Genomic DNA, 15,776 nt, shown 5'->3' on the forward strand with positions numbered 1-15,776 from the left:
AAACGCTCGAATAACGCTCGAAAAACGCGTGAAAACCGCTTGAATAATGCCGGAAAAACGCTCGAAAAATGCTTGAAAAATGCTTGAAACGCTCGAATAACGCTTGAAAAATGCTTGAAAAACCCTGGAATAACGCTCGAAAAACACGTGAAAACCGCTTGAATAATGCCGGAAAACGCTCGAATAACGCTCGAAAAATGCTTGAAAAATGCTTGAAAACGCTCGAATAACGCTTGAAAAATGCTTGAAAAACGCTCGAAAAACACTGGAAAAATGCTCGAATAACGCTGGAAAAACGCTCGAATAACGCTTGAATAACGCTGGAAAAACGCTCGAATAACGCTCGAATAACGCTGGAAAAACGCTCGAATAACGCTGGAAAAACGCTCGAATAACGCTCGAAAAACGCGTGAAAACCGCTTGAATAATGCCGGAAAAACGCTCGAATAACGCTCGAATAACGCTGGAAAAACGCTCGAATAATGCCGGAAAAACGCTCGAATAACGCTCGAAAAATGCTTGAAAAATGCTTGAAAAACGCTCGAAAAACGCGTGAAAATCGCTTGAATAATGCCGGAAAAACGCTCGAATAACGCTTGAAAAATGCTTGAAAACGCTTGAATAACGCTCGAAAAACGCTCGAAAGATGCCCCAGTGTGAAAGGGGCCTTAGTGTAACACAAGCTGCTTCTAATTCTGACTGTCCTATCATCCTGGACCACAAACCTTCCTCGCTGTGCTCTATGTTTTCTGTTGCACCATTGCCATGGTTATATCCTCTTAGTCCTCTCCATAAAATGATCAGAAATTTGTGCTTAAAGTAGAACTGTAGGCAGCACTTCATTTTGGATAGAGTAAGGGGGGGTTATAACCCCTGTCAGTTTATTTTTTTTTTTTTACCATCCCTGTCCCATTGCAGAGATTTCCCTTCACTTCTTGCTCCACAGCCAAACAGGAAGTGAGAGGAGATTCCAATCGTAAATTGCAGGGCGAGTCTTAAACATCAAGGGGTGTGGCATTGACAGGAAGGGGCGTGTCCTATTTAAATTAGGGGGTGCACCAGTTTAGTCAGGCCTAGGGCAGCACAAAACCCTAAATGCACTACTGACTCTGATTACATACCTAGCTGTCTCCTGTGAGGAGATGCCGCTGATCGGCTCTCCTCTCCTCACACTCTGTCAGTGTGCTCTACGCACATCCTCTAGGAGTGAAGCGCCATCCATCGGTCCAAATTCCTCTTCTTTTTTTTTGACAGATTGTGGTACACATTTTGGCCACTAGATGGCACTTCATTCTATATCATAGACTACGGCGAGTTTCCCTGTAGCTGAGCGGATGTGTGTCACATTCACTCGGCGAACTGTTATTATATCCGCCGCAAGTTTTGTAATGTCTCTAAGAGCCGGTTCACACAGGGGCAACGCGACTTTCAGCGCGACTCTGGGAGGCAACTTGAACACGACTTGAGTATGAATCACAACGCGACTACAGGAGGGGGAACTCAATGCCAAATTTTAAATAAAAAAAACGGCATGGGTTCCCCCTCCAGGAGCATACCAGGCCCTTAGGTCTGGTATGGATTGCAAGGGCAACCCCCTACGCCAAAAAAACGGCATGGGGGTCCCCCACAAATCCATACCAGACCCTTATCCGAGCACGTAGACCAGCCGGTCAGGAAAGGGAGTGGGGACAGGCGAGCGCCCCCCTCCCCCTCCTGAGCCGTACCAGGCGGCATGACATCAACATGGGGGGGTGCTTTGGGGCAGGGGGGCGCCCTGTGGCCCCCCCACCCCAAAGCACCTTGTCCCCATGTTGATGGGGACAAGGGCCTCTTCCTGGCAACCCTGGCCGTTGGTTGTCGGGGTCTACGGGCGGGGGGGCTTATCGGAATCTGGGAGCCCCCTTTAATAAGAGGGGCCCCCAGATCCCGGCCCCCCCACCGTATGTGAATGAGTATGGGGTACATCGTACCCCTACCCATTCACCTGGTGGTAGAAAAATGTCAATAAAAAAAACACTACACAGGTTTTTAAAGTAGTTTATTAGGCAGCTCTTCCGACTTCGGGGGTCTTCTTCCGACTTCTCCCTTCTGCCGGGCACCACCGCTGTCTTCTTTCCGATCTTTTACCAGCGGCAGCACGGTCTTCTCCCTCCTTCCAACTTCGGGGGTCTTCTCCCTCCTTCCGATTTCGGGGGGGTCTTCCGACTTCTCCGCTCTCTTCTCCCGTCCTCCGGTTCTTTTTCTCTTCTGCCGGGCATCACTGCGGTCTTTTTTCAGCTCTTTAACCAGCAGGGGGTCCGGTCTTCTGCGTCGCCTTCTTCTCTTCTTCGATGTTGACTCGACGCTCCCTCCCGCTGTAATGCCGGGTGTGCGGTGCCGGGCGATTTATATAGGCCTCTTTTGACAGCACAGTCCCAGCATGCTCCGGGCGGCGATCTGCGACTTATTGCGGGACTGCGATATTGCAGCGGACAAATTGAACACAAATTGGCACTTTTTGGGGACCGGTGACACTAATACAGTGATCAGTGCTAAAAAAAATGCACTGTCACTGTCACGGCTTTTTTTCCCCTCAAACAATAGGTGCTGGAACTCAACCACGACCCACCCAAAGCCCCTCCCCTACACACACACTCCAAATCACATCAAATAGTGGGTGTGGTCAGATTTCACAAACAGTAGGAGGGTCTTAAAGGGGCATTAAATACCAGGATTGCATTACATACAGAGTGTAGAGTTCAGGGGGGTTACATACAGAGTGCAGAGTTCAGAGGGGTTACATACAGAGTGTAGAGTTCAGAGGGGTTACATACAGAGTGCAGAGTTCAGGGGGGGTTACATACAGAGTGTAGAGTTCAGGGGGGTTACACACAGAGTGCAGAGTTCAGGGGGGTTACATACAGAGTGCAGAGTTCAGGGGGAGTTACATACAGAGTGTAGAGTTCAGGGGGGTACATACAGAGTGTAGAGTTCAGGGGGGTTACATACAGAGAGACGAGTTCAGGGGGGGGTTACATACAGAGTGTAGAGTTTGGGGGGGTTACATACAGAGTGTAGAGTTTAGGGGGGTTACATACAGAGAGAAGAGTTCAGGGGGGTTACATACAGAGAGAAGAGTTCAGGGGGGTTACATACAGAGAGAAGAGTTCAGGGGGGGTTACATACAGAGTGTAGAGTTCAGGGGGGTTACATACAAAGTGTAGAGTTCAGGGGGGTTACATACAAAGTGTAGAGTTCAGGGGGGTTACATACAAAGTGTAGAGTTCAGGGGGTTACATACAGAGTGTAGAGTTCAGGGGGGTTACATACAGATTGTAGAGTTCAGGGGGGTTACATACAGAGTGTAGAGTTCAGAGGGGTTACATACAGAGTGTAGAGTTCAGAGGGGGTTACATACAGAGTGTAGAGTTTAGGGGGGTTGTATACAGAGTGTAGAGTTCAGGGGGGTTACATACAGAGTGTAGAGTTTAGGGGGGTTGTATACAGAGTGTAGAGTTCAGAGGGGTTACATACAGAGTGCAGAGTTTAGGGGGGTTACATACAGAGTGCAGAGTTTAGGGGGGGTTACATACAGAGTGCAGAGTTCAGGGGGGTTACATACAGAGTGTAGAGTTCAGGGGGGTTACATACAGAGTGTAGAGTTCAGGGGGGGTTACATACGGAGTGTAGAGTTCAGGGGGGTTACATACAGAGTGTAGAGTTCAGAGGGGTTACATACAGAGTGCAGAGCTGTCACTTGTAAACACAGAAACCGGACTGAGGTGGTGGAACTGAGTTCCTTCAAGTTCCCCCTGAAAAAAAGCCCTGGTCACTGTACTAATGACACTGGCTGGGAAGGGGTTAACATCGGGGGGCGATTAAAGGGTTAAACACGTGCTTAACCGGTGATGGGTTACTGTTGTGGACGGGGGTGTGTACTAGGGGGAGACATAGATCCATGTTCCTGCTTTGTAGGGACACAGGATCAGTACCTCACCTACTGACAGAACGGCAGTCTGCCTTGCTTACATAGGCAGACCGCCGTTCTGCTTGTAAACCCAAATGACATTGAGTCCACCGGACCCGCTGATTGGCTCCTGCTCTGTCCGATCACAGCGGAAGCGGGTCACCGATCGAATACTCCCTCTCATCGGGAACAGCGATCAGTGACGTGTCACTCGTAGCCACGCCCCCTAACAGTTAGAATCACTCCCTAGGTCACACTTAACCCCGACAGCGCCCCCTACTGGTTAACCCCTTTACTGCCAGTGTCATTTTCACAGTAATCAGTGCATTTGTATAGCTCTGATCGCTGTAAAAATGACGATGGTCCCAAAATGGTGTCAAAAGTGTCCGCCGTAATGTCGCAGTCACGATTAAAATCGCTGTTCGCCGCCATTACTAGTTAAAAAATAATAATGATTGATAAAAATGCCATAAAACTATCGTCTATTTTGTAGACGCTGTAACTTTTGCACAAACCAATCAATCACACATTTACCCTTTGCTCGCCCCTGATGTTAACCTCTTCCTAGCCAGTGGCCCAGATTCAGGTAGAATCGCGCAATATTTGCGTGGGCAAAGAGCAAATTTTTTTCTCTGCGCCCACGCAAATATTGCGTTTTGCCCGCGATTCACGGAGCAGTTGCTCCGTAAATTGCGCGGGCAATATGCTAAACAGCCGGGCGCAAGGCTGCCTAATTGTAAATGATCCCGCCGGGGGCGGGAATCATTTAAATTAGGCGCGCTCCCGCGCCGAGCGAACAGCGCATGCTCCGTCGGGAAACTTTCCCGACGTGCATTGCGGCAAATGACGTCGCAAGGACGTCATTTGCTTCTAAGTGAACGTGAATGGCGTCCAGCGCCATTCACGGTTCACTTACGTAAACGACGAGAAATTTAAATTTCACGGGCGGGAAGCGCAGCTATACTTTAGCATTGGCTGCGCCTGCTATTAGCAGGAGCAACCTTATGCTAAAGGCGCCGTACGGAAACTCCGTACCTTGCGTACGCAGGGCCCGCGCAACTTTTGTGAATCGGTGGTAGTATGCAATTTGCATACTATACGCCGATCACAATGGCCGCGCCCCCTAGCGGCCAACGCAAGAATGCAGCCTGAGATATGAAGGCATAAGGAGGCTTATGTTTGTCACATCCTAGGCTGCAGTCCGCGTAGCGATGTTCCTGAATCAGGAGCACTCGTTACACCGGAGCAAGTAAGCCCTTGCGCCGCGCAACCTATGGTCAAGTGCTTCTTGAATCTGGGCCAGTGTGTTTATACAGTGACAGTGCATATTTTTAGCACTTTTTTTTGTAAAAAAAACCAAAAAAACAGCAGCGATTAAACACCAGCAAAAGAAAGGTCTATTTGTGGGGAAAAAAGGGACTTCAATTTTGTTTGGGAGCCACGTCGCACGACCGCGCAATTTGTCAGTTAAAACGACGCAGTGCCGAATCACAAAAAGTGCTCTGGTCTTTGGGCAGCCGAATGGCTCAGGGGGGGCTGAAGTGGTCAACCCTTTATTCAGCCCCTGGGGATCACCGGGTCCCTTACAGGTGTACTGCCTGTACCCCCCTGATGGCGGCCCTGCCCCTGATGTTAACCTCTTCCTAGCCAGTGTCATTTGTACAGTGACAGTGCATATTTTTAGCACTTTTTTGGGGGGGAAAAAAATGATTGAGGAGACATTTGCAATAGTGAGATGAGAATATTGCAGAGTTCTTGTGGTTGAAATCAGAGGAAGTGGGGAGGTGTGTGGCCACGTCTTACCGGGGTTTGCAATCCGGCCTGATGTGACCTCCTGTAATTAACCACTTCACCCCCCCGGACCATTTGGCTGCCCAAGAACCGGGGCCACATTTTGCAATTCGGCACTGCGTCGCTTTAACTGACAATTGCGCGGTCGTGCGACGTGGCTCCCAAACAAAATTGGCGTATTTTTTTCCCCACAAATAGAGCTTTCTTTTGGTGGTATTTGATCACCTCTGCGGTTTTTATTTTTTGCGCTATAAACAAAAATAGAGCGACAATTTTGAAAAAAATGCAATATTTTTTACTTTTTTCTATAAATATCCCCCAAAAAAAATGTATAAAAAAAAAAAAAAATTTCCCTCAGTTTAGGCCGATACGTATTCTTCTAAGTATTATTGTTAAAAAAAATCGCAATAAGCGTTTATTGATTGGTTTGCGCAAAAGTTATGTAGCTAGATTCAGGATGGCGAGCGCATAGTTGCGGCGGCGTAGCGTATGGCATTTACACTACGCCGTCGCAATTTAGCGAGGCAAGTACCTGATTCACAAAATACTTGCCTGCTAAGTAACGGCGGCGTAGCGTATTTCGGGCGGGCGTAAAGGCGGCTAATTCAAATTCGGCTAAGGGGGGCGTGTTTTATGTTAATGGGGCTTGACCTGACGTGATTGACGTATTTTACAAACGGCGCATGCGCCGTCCGCCTACATATCCCAGTGTGCATTGCGGCAAAGTACGCCGCACGGTCCTATTGGTTTCGACGTGAACGTAAATGACGTAAAAACCCTATTCACGGACGACTTACGCAAACGACGTAACATTTTCAAATTTCGACGCGGGAACGGCGGCCATACTTAACATTGGCTGCCCCTCCTAATAGCAGGAGCAGCCTTACGACGAAACTGAAGTACGCAAACGACGTAAAAAACGACCGCCGGGCGTGCGTACGTTTGTGAATCGGCGTAAGTGTGCAATTTGCATACTCTACGCTGGCAACTACGGGAACGCCACCTAGCGGCCAGCGTCAGAACGCACCCTAAGATACGACGGCATAAGAGACTTATGCCAGTCGTATCTTAGGCTAAAGTCAGCGTATCGAGCTTTCTGAATACAGAAAGTAGATACGCCGGCGCAACTAAGCAATTACGCTGCGTATCTATGGATACGCAGGTGTAATTGCTTTCTGAATCTAGCCCATTACTATTCCAGCTATTTGATGGAATAACTTTAGGCCTGATGATGCGTTACATAAACGGCGTATCTGTACTGCGTCGGCCGGGCGTACGTTCGTGAATAGGCGTATCTGGTGATTTGCATATTCTACGCCGACCGCAATGGAAGCGCCACCTAGCGGTCAGCCTAAAAATTACACTTTAGGATACGAGGGTGTAAGACACTTACGCCGCTCGTATCTGAGCCTAATTTAAGCGTATCTGGTTACCAGAATACGCTTAAATTAGCGCCGACGCAAATTCTGACTTAGGCCGGCGTATCTACTGATACGCCAGCCTAAGTCTCTCTGAATCTAGCTAATAGCGTTTACAAAATAGGGGATAGTTTTATGGCCTTTTTTTTTTTTATTATTAGTAATGGCGGCGATCAGCAATTTTTATCATGACATTATGGCGGACACATCGGACACTTTTGACGCTATTTTGGGACCATTGTCATTTATACAGCGATCATATATATATATAAAATGCACTGGTTACTGTGTAAATGTGACTGGCAGGGAAGGGGGTTGTAACGGAATGGCCCATGATACCCAGAGACTTCTGAAGGATGGGGGGTACTCCTGTGCCAGCGTCACTAATGACTCTTGCGTCTAGGGTCATCCTATGTCCGATAGGGGCATAGGATGACTGAGAACTGATATCTCGGATTACATGAGATGGGACAGTAATGATAATTCATGTATTGCAGGAGATCTTGGAATATTACAGGTGGGTAATTCTGACCCCAACAGGTCAATAGCAGAGTGACTCATTCGTGTTGGGACACATAGACTATTGAGGTGCTAATTAAGTCTGGCTCCTAAGATATTTCATGGGGCTATGTTAACTAACCCTGTATTGTGTGAAAGTTCTATTGATGCTAATATGTGTTGTGAGTAAACACACTCCAAAAGTCCTGATGTCAGCTATAGTAATTGATTTGTGTAGATTCGGTGCCAGAATGTCTGTCTGGGATGTGGATTGAGGGGGGAACTCGTCAAGCACCCATTGTGTGATGTTTTGGGTGGAGTGTTTCATTGTCCCTGTGATTACTGCAGCATGCTTGTAACTGTATAAAAAGCTGAGAGTTTACCAATTAAAGTAGGGCTGCGGAAATTAACGATTAATTGGTCGATTAATCGTTAATTTCTTTGGTCGATTAAATTATTTTGATCGATGATGATCCGCGGGAGTGAGCTCCGCGGTCTCGCCCATAGGAAAGGCTCCGGAGCCGTGGCCATCTTGGTCCACCCGGTGGCAGCCGAGTAGCGGCGCGCTGACGTCATCATCACCTGCCCGCCTGCTTGTATCTTCTTCCCTTGCGCACGTGTGTCCATCAGCTACTCTGCAGATGGGTCTGCCTGCCTGATAGTCAGGTAAGAAAGGACAACCATCTGTGTGTGGTAACATTTCGGGGCAGATGTATATATTCCTGGAGTATGGGAACAGATGTGTATATTAAAGCATGGGGGCAGATGCTGTAATGTACACATCTGCCCCCATGCTGTAATGTACACATCTGCCCCCATGCTGTAATGTACACATCTGCCCCCATACTGCAAGAATATACACATCTGCCCCCATGCTGTAATGTACACATGGGGGCAGATGTGTATATTCTTGCAGTATGGGAGGCAGATGTGTATATTACAGCATGGGGGCAGATGCTGTAATGTACACATCTGCCCCCATGCTGTAATGTACACATCTGACCCCATGCTGTAATGTACACATCTGCCCCTATGCTGTAATGTACACATCTGCCCCCATACTGCAAGAATATACACATCTGCCCCCATGTCTACATTACAGCATGGGGGCAGATGTGTACATTACAGCATGGGGGCAGATGTGTATATTACAGCATGGGGGCAGATGCTGTAATATACACATCTGCCCCCATACTGCAATAATATACACATCTGTCCCCATACTGCAAGAATATACACATCTGCCCCCCCATGTGTACATTACAGCATGGGGGCAGATGTGTACATTACAGCATCTGCCCCCATGCTGTAATGTACACATCTGCCCCCATGCTGTAATATACACATCTGCCCCCATGCTGCAAGAATATACACATCTGCCCCCATACTGCCCCCACCACATTTACCAGTGGCTAATGCAGAGTTGCAATGCAAGGAGATCAGCCAAAAGTAGTTGTATCTGTATGTGCGTTAATTAATCGAAATTAGTCGATTAATCGATTAAAAAAAAAACGATTAATCGAACACAAAAATTTTAATCAGTCACAGCCCTAAATTAAAGCATTCATTCGTTTTCGAACCAGAAACAGAGCTGTGTGTCTCGTTTTTGTCTGGGGAATTCTAATGGATCGTGTCTGCTGGATTGTCGGAGTGTCGGATAAGCTGTCTTGGGTTGGTGGAATGGAAGATCGTAAACGGTGTTAACCCCTGACCGTTACAGGGGTTAACCAGTAGGGGGCGCTGAAGGGGTTAAGTGTGTCCTAGGGAGTGATTTCTAACTGTTCGGGGGGCGTGGCTTACTGTGACACAACAGTGATCACTTCTCCTGATAGGAGGGAGCAAAAATTGATACGATCTTCTTAATAAAAGTACGTTATATATGAACAGAAAACAATATTTGCGTAGAAAGGTTTAATTAATGTTTCATGTAATTTTGAGAACTTTTCCGTGAATTGCTGATATCATTACATGATAGACTTGTATTCTGAATCATGGATTTTCCTCCATATCGGGGATCGGGGATCTCGGGAGCGATCACGGCTTGGCTGGTAATCCGAGGAGACTGTACGATCCGTCTTCTTCCTTCAGCTGGACTCGTTGTCTGGATGGTGTCCCCCGAGAATGGTGCCCCCCGGAGGTGTAGAGGGGGTTCTGCAGGGTCTGAAATGACTCCTAGAAAGAGAACGGACAGTCAGTATCACCTGGCACTATTCCTCCCACTGACACCAATGATGGGACACTATTCCTCTCGCTGACACCAATGATGGGACACTATTCCTCTCGCTGACACCAATGATGGGACACTATTCCTCTCGCTGACACCAATGATGGGACGCTATTCCTCTCGCTGACACCAATGATGGGACACTATTCCTCTCGCTGACACCAATGATGGGACACTATTCCTCTCGCTGACACCAATGATGGGACACTATTCCTCTCGCTGACACCAATGATGGGACACTATTCCTCTCGCTGACACCAATGATGGGACACTATTCCTCTCGCTGACACCAATGATGGGACACTATTCCTCTCGCTGACACCAATGATGGGACACTATTCCTCTCGCTGACACCAATGATGGGACACTATTCCTCCCACTGACACCAATGATGGGACACTATTCCTCTCGCTGACACCAATGATGGGACACTATTCCTCTCGCTGACACCAATGATGGGACACTATTCCTCTCGCTGACACCAATGATGGGACACTATTCCTCTCGCTGACACCAATGATGGGACACTATTCCTCCCACTGACACCAATGATGGGACACTATTCCTCTCGCTGACACCAATGATGGGTCACTATTCCTCCCGCTGACACCAATGATGGGACACTATTCCTCCCGCTGACACCAATGATGGGGCACTATTCCTCCCACTGAGACCAATGATGGGGCACTATTCCTCCCACTGACACCAATGATGGGACACTATTCCTCCCGCTGACACCAATGATGGGACACTATTCCTCTCGCTGACACCAACGATGGGACACTATTCCTCCCACTGACATTAATGATGGGACACTATTCCTCCCACTGACACCAATGATGGGGCACTATTCCTCCCACTGACACCAATGATGGGACACTATTCCTCCCACTGACACCAATGATGGGACACCATTCCTTTCACTGACACCAATGATGGGACACTAGTCCTTTAAATACAGTGTCTGGGGGGTCTTCTTTAGTCTGCCTATAAAGTGGCGCATCTGTACCATGTATAGAACCTGCCGCAGCAAAACTGGCATTTCTTTAGAAAAAAAAAACAATTTAAAATGATTCGCGTTTACAATTGCCAACACTTGGCTAAAAAAAAAAAAAAAAAATTGCGTGGGGTCACCTCCCCCCACAGTCCATACCAGGCCCTTTGGGTCACGGACTGATGCAACGCTGGGCCTATGGCGTCACAAGGGGGCGGGGCCACCAGGTGACGTAACCAGGTGGGTCCCACCCCTTACCTATATCCCCCCCTCTCTATTCTGTTGGGATATGCGGAAGTGTAATACAGCGGAGTCACTACCCACCATTCCACACGGATCTCTGGATTAACACAAAGAAGACCCCTTGGGTTCCAGAAACCACCAGACACCCATGCAAGGACCCATGGACGTCCGCAGGTAGGGGCAAGGGGGGTCAAGTGGCCCCCCTGGAATCAGGGATCGGATCAGCACAGTGGCATCACTATGGTGGTACCCAGGTGTCACCCGTCAGTCAGGTGACATCATCAAGGTGCTTTCAAGCCCCCCCATCAGTGTAGTGTGACTGCGGCTCTTTTCGCTGCTCCGTCCACCAGAGAACTTGCCGGCGCTGTGACAGAAGAAAGGCGAGCTGCGGGCTGTCAGAGGATTCCCTCCGCTCGCCCCCCCCCCCTCTCCTGTCAGGAAGAAGAGACGGCGGCTCTCACTAGGTTTGCTTCCCAGCTTCCTGCCCACTCTGTTCCTTCACCATTGGCCATAACTGAGGGCCAATCAAAGGAGGCTAGGAGAGGAGAGCATCATGGGACATGTAGTCCTGAAGATTGGCGGCTCCATTTTCCACGGGGAGGAGGCTACAGCTCGATCAAAAGAGAGATTGAGACACTGCAGCCTGAAAAAAAACTGAGGGAGTGAATGCTACAGGACAAAGAAAGAGGAGTGTGCTGGGCAGAAGCCAGAGAGAGAGTCACGCTGCCCAGCGCCACCAGAGAGAGATTCACACTGCCCAGCACCACCAGAGAGAGAGCCACGCTGGCCAGTGCCATCAGAGAGAGAGAGAGTCACACTGCCCAGCACCACCAGAGAGAGAGCCACTCTGCCCAGCGCCACCAGAGAGAGAGCCACGCTGCCCAGCGCCACCAGAGAGAGAGCCACGCTGCCCAGCGCCACCAGAGAGAGAGCCATGCTGCCCAGCGCCATCAGAGAGAGCCACGCTGCCCAGCGCCACCAGAGAGAGAGCCACGCTGCCCAGCGCCACCAGAGAGAGAGCCACGCTGCCCAGCGCCACCAGAGAGAGAGCCACGCTGCCCAGCGCCAGCAGAGAGAGAGCCACGCTGCCCAGCGCCAGCAGAGAGAGAGCCACGCTGCCCAGCACCACCAAAGAGAGAGACACACTGCCCAGAACCACCAGAGAGAGCCACGCTGCCCAGCACCACCAGAGAGAGAGCCACGCTGCCCAGCGCCACCAGAGAGAGAGTCACGCTCCCCAGCAGCACCAGAGAGAGAGTCACGCTTCCCAGCAGCACCAGAGAGAGAGCCACACTGCCCACCACCACCAGAGAGAAAGCCACGCTGCCCAGCACCACCAGAGAGAAAGCCACGCTGCCCAGCACCACCAGAGAGAGAGCCACGCTGCCCAGCAGCACCAGAGAGAGAGAGACACACTGCCCACCACCACCAGAGAGAGAGCCATGCTGCCCAGCACCACCAGAGGGAAAGCCAGGCTGCCCAGCACCAGCAGAGAGAGAGCCACGCTGCCTAACCCCAGCAGAGAGAGACACACACTGCCCAGCGCCACCAGAGAGAGATCCACCCTTCCCAGCGCACCAGAAAGAGAGCTACGCTGCCCAGCGCCAGCAGAGAGAGAGCCACACTGCCCAGCGCCACCAGAGAGAGAGCCACGCTGCCCAGCGCCACCAGAGAGAGAGACACACTGCCCAGCCCCAGCAGAGGGAAAGCCACACTGCCTAACCCCAGCAGAGAGAGCCACACTGCCCAGCGCCACCAGAGAGAGAGCCACGCTGCCCAGCGCCACCAGAGAGAGAGCCACACTGCCCAGCCCCAGCAGAGTGAGAGCCACTCTACCCAGCGCCAGCAGAGAGAGCCATACTACTCAGCACCACCAGAGAGAGAGCCACACTGCCCAGTGCCACCAGAGAGAGAAAGACTGAGTCACTGCCAGGGTACAGACATGGTACACTACTGACCAGAGTCGCCCTAGGACAACCCAGATTGAGCGATCGTCCAGCCGGAGGGATCACTGCTGTAGTTTTGCTGGGTCTGGTAAGAGGGCCTATCGGCCATTAGACAATACTTACCCTAGGGACTGTACTACGTCTGACCATGATCATGTGATAATGACATTGTCGAAAAGGGGCGGCGCAGAATGATGCCCCTCCTAAGAAATGTTCTGCGGACGCCCGTGCAAGGAGCCACAGAGGAAATCTGATCACTGATGTGTTTTCATGCTGTTACCTCACAGCCGTAAGGTGAGCGGCCACCCCATATAGAGGTGTCACCTGCAGGGAGTGAAGAGACACCCGTTCACATATCCTAAGACTGGCCACACACCTAGAGATCATCTGCAGATTTTTCTATGGTCAGATGGAAAAAGTGGAACAGATTCCTCCATCTAAGCGGAACTGTGTGGATGGAAGAATCTCCCACTGGCCCGAGCTTCCATATCTTGCTAGTCGGCCCCGCTGGCTCTCAATACCTGAACACTCACCTTCGGGTGTAGCTGGATTTCCTGGTAGACGGGGTCCTCCTGTATATTACACGGGTCATCGGATGGATTTTTGGTGGCAATGATAATGGTAACCATCTTCTTCCCGGGGCTCCACCTCGGCTAAATTCTACGAAAAAATAAAAAAAAATTGCTGTAAGAGGCATTAAAGCTGATCTCCGGGTAGGCAGAAATCTAGCTGTGGACCCTTCTGTGTATTGCCAGTCTAGGAGAATGTTGTGACATTTCTGACCACGTGCCAACCGGGCACTTTACCCCCCAATTTTCAGCTTTCTGCGCTCTCACACTTTGCATGAACTTTTTTGTAAAGTTTTTCTTCGTTTCTGAAAATGTTGTAAATAAGTCATTGTTCTCCTTCACCGATGGGCACATATAGGCAGCACTGATGGGAACTGATGAGGCAGCACTGATGGACACTGATCGGCCATGATGAGGCAGCACTGATGGATACTGATGGGCAGTGATGAGGCTGCACTGATGAGGCAACACTGATGGGCAATGAGGCAGCACTGATGGACACTGATGGGCACTGATGAGGCAGCACTAATGAACACTGATGGGCACTGATGAGGCAGCACTGATGAACACTGATGGGCAATGAGGCAGCACTGATGGACACTGATCGGCCATGATGAGGCAGCACTGATGGATACTGATGGGCAGTGATGAGGCTGCACTGATGGACACTGATCGGCCGTGATGAGGCTGCACTGATGGACACTGATCGGCCATGATGAGGCAGCACTGATGGATACTGATGGGCAGTGATGAGTCAGCACTGATGAGGCATCACTGATGAACACTGATGGGCAATGAGGCAGCACTGATGGACAATGATGGGCACTGATGAGGCTGCACTGATGAACACTGATGGGCAATGATGAGGCAGCACTGATGGACACTGATGGGCAATGATAGGCTGCACTGATGAGGCAGCACTGATGAACACTGACGGGCAATGATGAGGCAGCACTGATGAACACTGATGGGCAATGAGGCAACACTGATGGACAATGATGGGCAATGATGAGGCAGCACTGATGGACACTGATGGGCAATGATAGGCTGCACTGATGAGGCAGCACTGATGAACACTGACGGGCAATGATGAGGCAGCACTGATGGACACTGATGGGCACTGATGGACAATGATGGGCACTGATAGGCTGCACTGATGAGGCAGCACTGTCGAACACTGATGGGCAATAATGAGGTTGTACTGATGAGGCAGCACTGATGGGCAATGATGAGGCTGCACTGATGAAAAAAACGAATGAAACAAATGTACTAAGGGACGGGGGTCTGTACTGATATGGGGGGTCTCAGTGCAGAACAAAGCATTATATGTCAATACTGAGCAAAATTCAGGACATTGCTTCCACAGTGACAGTCCTCCAACTCCTCTGGATGGGATGTACACATACATGTATATACAGTAAAAGTCAGAAAATATGCAATAGTCCATATGTATAGAGAAACAAGGACATACAACTAATGGTATATAAAGGTTGTGAGTAAGACTCATGAATAGCCCTCAATGGGGGCAGTTATTTGCAGTTAGTCTTATTTGGATGGTTCAGAAATAATGTAATATTGTACAGTATAATCCTCTGTATGTAGTACATACCAGAACCGATCCATGGCTTATATGAATGTTGGTGCCCCCAATGCCTCCTGATACCTGGAATACATTCATACAAAGAAGATGTTAGTGGGAGTTAAGTATGAGAACCACACAAGTCGTACTATCTGATTGGTTGCAGAGGGCATTGGTAACCCCCCAGCCTGGGCACGTGGCCCGGGTCTTCTACTGAGTGCCCAGGTTCTTCTGAGATCTGGAGATGATACATTCTATCCATTTTGGAACTTCTACTTTTCATTCCGACCATCCAACACCCAGCTTTGGTGGCAGGCGACGGTGGAACCCCCCCCCCCCCCAGCTGATGTAGATAACTGCAAATAGATTATTACTATGGGGACCCTAAAGGTGCCAATGGGTATCTCATATAACCCAAAACCAAGTAACATCCAAGTCCAATATAAATGATATTAGAAACGTATTAAAAAATGACGTAAGAACCTATCAGGTAAAAGTGCTGTACACCAAATCCCCCATATCTGGGCATAGAACCTCTTAAGAACATCCCAACAGCTGGTAATATCCA

This window comes from Rana temporaria, chromosome 1, assembly GCF_905171775.1.
Source record: "Rana temporaria chromosome 1, aRanTem1.1, whole genome shotgun sequence".
NCBI classification, from domain to species: Eukaryota; Metazoa; Chordata; class Amphibia; order Anura; family Ranidae; genus Rana; species Rana temporaria.